The sequence below is a fragment of the Lagopus leucura genome, unplaced genomic scaffold (assembly GCF_019238085.1).
Source record: "Lagopus leucura isolate 7727_CA_CO unplaced genomic scaffold, USGS_WTPT01 Super-Scaffold_100157, whole genome shotgun sequence".
Taxonomy (NCBI): domain Eukaryota; kingdom Metazoa; phylum Chordata; class Aves; order Galliformes; family Phasianidae; genus Lagopus; species Lagopus leucura.
In genome coordinates, this window is record NW_024962334.1 from 22,703,513 (window position 1) to 22,711,158 (window position 7,646).

The window sequence follows — 7,646 nt, forward strand, 5'->3', positions numbered from 1 at the left end:
AGCACTCTTATGTAAAAGAAGTGATTCTTCTCATCAACTCAGAGCATTATACTGCTTTGCAATGGCTTCTGTTAAAATTAATGGTTCACCCAAACTGCAGGTCTGTTAGCTGCCAAGTTTGGGAGCACGTGCTGGCAGCATCCTTCAGTGGGATGAGATTCACTTGAGCATAGTTTTCTTTCTTCCTTTTCCCTCATTTACTACACTCCTGCCTCTGCTGGAAAAGAACCAAAAGGAAGGAAAGGCAGTGTGCTCTGTGCATCAGGGTAGCTGAACTGCGGGGTTAATTGCAGACTACTTCATCACTATAGTCTAAATGCAATCAAGAGGAGATATTTCTAAACATCAGGTTAGCAGAAGCTAACTAATTATAAGCATTTCTGCAATTTCATCATATTTTCTAAGTCCTGATGATAGGATTTCAAAAAAGAAAATAAACAAAACAAAAAAACCATACAGTGGTGCTCATTGGCTTGACAAGAAGCCACCTGTACTTCCAGATGTACTGATCCTCAGGCTTTTATGCCTTTCAAGTCAGTATTCTGCAAGCCAGTCACTCAGACCAGCAATCAGGTAACAGTCTTAAACAGTAAGCATGGTTCACTCAGGAATTTCAGCTGGGATTTGGACCCTACAGGACTTTCCTCATAGGAACTTGTCATGGCACGTTTGCTCTGACACACGGCTTCAAAATCAGAGTAATATATGTAACTTCATGCAAGGCATGAAGGATAAGATTTTAAAAAAGAAATATATATATATATTCTTTACATAGGAGTTCAACTACATCTTTGAAGTTTCCCCTTTATGAGTAAATCCTGCTACTGAAAAGAAAACAACAGACATATTTGTCACATTTGGTGGCTTCTCCTTACAAACCTCATCCTGTCTGAAAGATTCTTGAGATTGTCAGTTTCTTTTGAGCCTGGACTTACCAACTTTTTTATATTGCATTCCTCCCAAGCATTGCTATCCCAGTACACGCAGTATTCAAGCATTTTCCCTATAGCTTTGAAGAAGCACATGCATGTTACACCACTACCATTATTTTACTTTTAAATCTTTTCTTTTTCTTAAAAACAAAACAAAACCAAAAATACGCAACACACAACCCTCTTTCTTTACTACTTTCTTTCATCTAATACTTAGCTTTTGAATGGGCAGGCAACAATACAAAGCGAAGCTCATTAGTCATTGACAGTACCTACTTCATCCTTCATCAGAATGTTTTGGTTCTTCTGCAGCTGTATTCTGCACAAAGACACATTCATGAAGCATTACACAAATATAGATGTTTTGCTCTTATTCCTTGTTTTGACTCATGTCTTCAAAACAAGCAAAAATGCTGGAGTAAAAATATCATCTTTAACTGCTTTCTTACAAAAAATAAACTGCATTTTGAACAAAAATGTAAGGTATCTGAAGTTAACACATGGAAAGCACTATTAGATGCTATTAAAATGAATATTTTCCTCTTTGGACAGCTCTTATGACATTGCTTACTTGCTTTTTCTTATGGTGACTCCCACTGTGTTAGTATACAAACAGACTGAAACTGGAAGACACCAGCAATAATAAATTGAAAATGCAATGGTATACAAGTTGAAGGTTGTTCTTACAATACAGACTTAAATGTTTATATTTCTACAGTGAAAAATTAAAAGTACCTAAAGCTGTGGGGAAACACAGGGGAAACTGGAAAAATAATTGATTTGAGCAGAAACAGCAATGATCCAGCCTTGCAAATAAATAAACAAACAAACACTTTCTTATTTCAAATTTCTTATCCATAAGATAAATCCTTAATGTAGGCTAAGGTTTCTAACCTCTGTAGCAACCACTTAAAAAAAAACAAAACAAATAAAAACAAAACAAAAACACAATTTGAAATAAGGTTGGGATTACTGCTTAGAGGATATACTGAAATTAGTGAAGCTCATGTGCATCAAAAATTAACTACATATATCCAGCTGTTCAAAATAGACACAGATCTGCCTTTTGCTATTGGATTGTATAGTGTCTTGCATAATGAATCCTGCACAATACAGGCTCAGATTCTGCACACATGCTCAGGCACTTTCCACATATGACCTATTTCATTTGAAGCTATCAAGCTGAAGTAAACATGCATCAGTTTACATTCTGTATGTAATTGTATGTAATTATATGTAAGTATATTAAAATACCACATTACAAATACAAATAGCACAATTAACACATAATTCAGGTGGTAGAAATCCAGCAAAACTCAGTAGCAGCTTACTGATGCCTGGGTGCCAAACTGCTCCTGAAGAGCTGTTATTACTTGGAGGATAACAATGGAAACCACGAGAAGAGCTCTCAGGGAAATGTTTCTTTCAAAACATTATTGCTCTTATGTGGTTTTGCTGCAAGCAAGCTTGTAGATAATGATAATACTAATTTAAGTAACTAATAAATTGTTTCTAAAGAGTAAACAACCCGTACACACCCTTTCTAGGCAAAATCACACCACAACAGGGGCTGGAAGGGACCTTTGGAAATCACCTAGTCCAACCCCCTGCTGGAGTCTTTTCCCTACACTATGTTGCACGGGAAAGTATCCAGACAAGTTCTGAATACCTCCAAAGAAGGAGACTCCACAACCTCTGTGGGCAGCTTATTGCAGTGCTCTATCACTCTGAAAGAAAAATGTTTTATCCTCACGTTCTTATGAAACTTTCTGTATTCCAGTCTGTGCCCCTTACCCTGTCGCTGGGCACTGCTGAAAAGAGGTTGGGCCCAAACAATTGGCTCCCGCCCTGCAGTTATTTGTAGGCGCTGATAAGATCTACTCTCATTCTTCTCCAGGCTGAAGAGTGCCAGGTCTCTCAGCCTTGCCTCACAAGGGAGATGCTACAGGTCCCTAATAATCTTTGTGGCCCTCCAGTGGGCTCTCTCAAAGTCCCCTGTCTGCCTTGATGTGTGAGGAGCCCAGAACCGGACACAGTACTCCAGATGTGGCCTCACCAAGGCAGAGCAGATGGGGAGGAGAACCTCTCCTGACTTGCTGTTCACTCCTTTTGAATGCACCCCAGGATACCAGATCCTTCTCCGCAGAGCTCCTTCACAGCAGATCAGCTCCTAACCTGCACGGCTTCATGCGGTTACTCCTCTGCGGGTGAATAACTCTACTCTTGCCTTTGTCGACATCCTAAGGTCCCTCACTGCCCAACTCTCCACCGGTCCAGGTCTTGCTGAACAGCAGCACAGCCTTCTGGAGTGTCAGCCATTTCTCTCAGCTTTGTATCAACAGCAAAATGCTAATAAGTCACACCTGTTTGCTTTTGCTACATATCTTAACTTTGTTTCACTCTAAAGTCAGTCTCCTATCTCAGTTAAAGTTTTGGTGACAAAGACTGTGAGAAAGCATGGGATTTTAGGAATTCTCATGAAGAACTTCACATGGCAGTAGGAAATCCACGTCCTTCTCATCACCGATTTTTGCAAATATTTTCCAAGTTTTATAGAAGCGAGCTGAGCTTCATAAATCCGTACATAAATCCGTATTTAAGTGAACTTCAAGGTGGATCTTTTAGTATTTTAGTATAGAGATTTTAGCATACATACAGCAAACAGTCTCATCATTAACAGGTAGTTGGTTATCTCAATTTGTGAAGAAGGGATTATTATCGAGTTATTACTGTTATTAAGTTATTACTATAGTGTAAACCCATGTTATATGCACTATAAGCTAGGGAGTTGCAGGAAAAAAAAGATTACTAAAAGAAAAATAGGAAAAAGTCCTAAAATCTAGTAGAGATACCTAATCTTCATAGAATCAGTCTAATACAGATGAACCAATTTATAACACATAGGTTGCTCCAAAAGTAATGCCTCCTATTTTTTTCCTTGGAAAATACAACAGATACAACAACCACAGTAGCACTAGATAGAGCAATTCTCAGCTACAGAACACTCTTTTTCAACTGTGCTTTTTTTTTTTTTTTTTTTTTTTTTCTTTTTGCCAGTAATAAGCAAGAGCCTGCATGCCACACTCATAACAAATCTGCACCAGTAGAGACAACCCACTGTCACTCTCTCTGCAATACACCACCCACTACCTCACTGTGTTCACATCCACTGTTTAGTCTCCATTACCACGCAGCAGGCATCTATGAATGCCCATGGCTGCCATTTTCTGCATGAAGGAATTAATTCCACACCTTTGCTTTGCTTTGCTTTCCTTCTTCAGATGCCATTCGGTCAGACTGCCCCTCCGCTGTAATCTGTCACATGGCAACAAAATATAATGGAAGGTAGGAAGATTCAGCCTCTACTAGCATACCAGCAACATCTGCACTTGATGTTGAAGGCCAACACAATAAAACAGCAGGCACTACTTCTGGAGCAAGCCTTGTAATATAAATAAAGCAATGCACAATAAGAGAGAGGGAGTATGATGACAATTAAATGGAAAGCATAGCCAGGAAACAGAACATAAACTGTATCCAAAATTCAGCAAAACTGACCTAAGGATTGGAGGCAATAAAACAGAAGTTAATCTGATCATGCAACAGTCCTTATGACCTCTTTATACTGATAGGATCATTCCCCTTAAGAGGAATTAAAACTTACAAAGGAGTAAATACACCAAATTGTGCTAGGATGAAAATGCTCATCAGATACTATTTCAGCATGCTGAAATATCCATACTGTGAAGTCTGCCTGTGAGACCTGACCATGTCTGTCTCTGATGGCAATTCTGTTCCTGTTCCCCAACTGCTTCAGTTGTCCTTTCTCTTCTCTAGTTTTTAACAGACCACCAGGAGGCACTTAGGTTTTCCATCTGCTTCAAGTAAAACATAATGCTTGTGAAATATAAACCAGCTTCCATTCACAACTCTGTCAAAAACCTTGAGATTAATATAATTTAAGATTATGAAAGCAAAGCAATAAATCCAGAATTTCTGATACAGACTATGAACATAAAATCATATAATATATATTGAAATAAGATTAAAAAGCTCAATAAATTTATGTGCCTTGAATTATCTGGAAGCCAAACAACATTATACAACAATAGCAAATAGACCAAAAGGGAAAACAGATTTATTGAAAACAGTTAAACCAGTATTTTCTTTAATTATGATGTATTACTGTTAACAATAATCACTTCCCATGTTTAGCTATTATAATTGTGTCTTCATTTGGACACATCTAATCAAATTGCCTCAGCATAATTTAATAAGCTTAATGCTTTATATAGCAGTGCTAAACCTAACAGCTGTATAGTCCTGTGCACGTGCAGAGAAAAGCATCATCACAGAAAGCATGATGTGAAATACCCCAAAGCACACGAAGCTATAAACTACTTTAAGTGGATTTCAAAGATGTCAGCATATGGCACGTCACAAAGCTATTTGTCCAAGAGGCACTAAACTATATTCTAGGCACTAAAAATATATATGTAAAGTGTAGATACAATTTTTCCATTTGCAAGAATTCACAGCATTGCATTCCATGTATTATATTCCACACATTAATTCTCGGATGCGTTTTCATATAAATTATTTGCAAATAATAATAAAATAAAGGAAATAAACAAAAAACCTGAAATCATTATTTCTTTCTCCATTTGCCAAAAAATTCAATATTAGCAATAATGTACCCTGGAGGTAGGGAAAGACAGCTCACGTTAAAGTATCAGTAGGCACTATCTTTTTTAAACTCAAGGCAACTTCTGAACATACTGAAAAATCTCATGTGAAAAAGCAGACAGCCTTTAGTTAGAAAAAGATTTTATATGCCTGAATATATTTTAAAACATTGTAGAAACGTAGGGATCAATATTTCCATTAATATCAATAGTTAAATTACCTGTGTATCTGCTTTTATATTGAAGTATTAACTGGGTTCAAATACATTCACAATACCTTTTGAATCTCTATTTCTTTTCCTAAAAGTTACTTTAAATGTACTTATGTTAGAGTCTCATGTCCTTTCCAATTGTCATTTCCATCAGGACAGTAACAAAATCTGCTGCCTACACTAGCCATAGTACTTTGGGTGTTTAGAAATGAAGGCATATTTTTTTATTCCAGCACACCTTCTGTATTTGCTGTATTTCCTTCCTTTCTCCTTTTTCCTTTTTCTTCCTCTTTTCTTTCTTTCTTTCTTTAAACAACAGAAACACAACACACAAACAAACAGCTTCCTTAATCATGTGCATTAACAACACTAGAGTTTTAGACAGACATCAACATTTCAGTATTGTGTCATAATGTAATTGTGCAGGGTTTTTTGTGTGTGAATTCTGAAGAAAAGTGAAACCTATGTGCATGGTTTTACAGTCATACAGCTTGATGAACTGATATTTGCAAAATACATCTGACTCACAGTGCCTCCAGATTTGGGAAAACTTCTGGAGCCTCACAGTTCACAAGAAAAGAAACTTGCACAGACCTTTTGAGTAGAATAGATGGTGAGACCAAGTTCAACCACTTCCTGTCTTCAAATTAGGCACCACTTGTCCCTCCTTTCTCTGCCTTTGCAGCAACTGACCACAAAGTCTAACACACAGGTGAAACAGCTTCAGGGTTATTCCAGGCAGAAGCAGAGAGATTTTCAACAATTGAGAAGATATTAAAAGAAAGCATGAAACAATATTCTTAAGGCTGATGTAAGGTTGTAAGGGTAAACACATAGGTGTTTCTTGAGGGTTGAAACAAAAGAAGCAGAGGCTTCCACCAACACCAGGGAATTATCTCTTCTTCAAAATGAAAACTGCCTGCCCCATTTTAGTATCTATTGTAGTTCTGTATTTCATCCAAAGATATGATAGTGTCAGACTTATGCCAAGTGCTGCTAATTGTTTTCAGCTCTCTTAATTGCTTGACTTTGCAATGGAGAGTGGAAAAAATAAGAGGGTAACTATAAATAGTCACCCCATTATTCAGCATGGTACATTTGTTCACTTTATTATTTGCACAGAAACAAGGGAAGCCAAGCAAAGATTAAAGAAAGAGGAAGAATAGTGAGGCAAAGTGTTTCCTGGACCTTGCCAGACTTCTTTATTCTCAGAACTTCCTTGTCTTTTTTCACATAGAACGCATACAGAAACATACTGGCTAAACTGGCAAGACTCAGTTCAGGTTTACTTCCCTTTTTGGTTTACCATAAGAATAAAGATGACAGTAATTAAGATATTCCAATCAGGTGGTTTCACAAGAAATTCAACAAATACCCAAAATATCTATGGCTGGTGTACAAAATAAGTAGCCTTCGCATTTTACACTGAGGTTAAAAAGCCTTATGCTTAGAGACAGTGATATGCTTTTAAATTTTAGTTACAGTCTTTCCATAACTTTGAAAATATTCTCATCCTAGCTTAAGTGTTAATTGGTTCACAGAAAAGACCTTCATTTTGGTGCAGCAAAAGGAAATCACTATTCAGAAAGACAGGAGAAGAAAAACTAAGATCCAATGCTGTTCAGAAACTCAGCACCTACTCTCACTCAAAACCACGTGTGAATATCTCTGTAAGCCCACTGACCATGACCTGAACACTGTCTCAAAAGAAGCTGATATATAAAACAAACAACAACAACAAAAAAATGATGGCTAAGGACTTTTTATTTTTAATGTTATTCTAGTTTTGAGAATCTAAACATTACAGTTGGTTTACA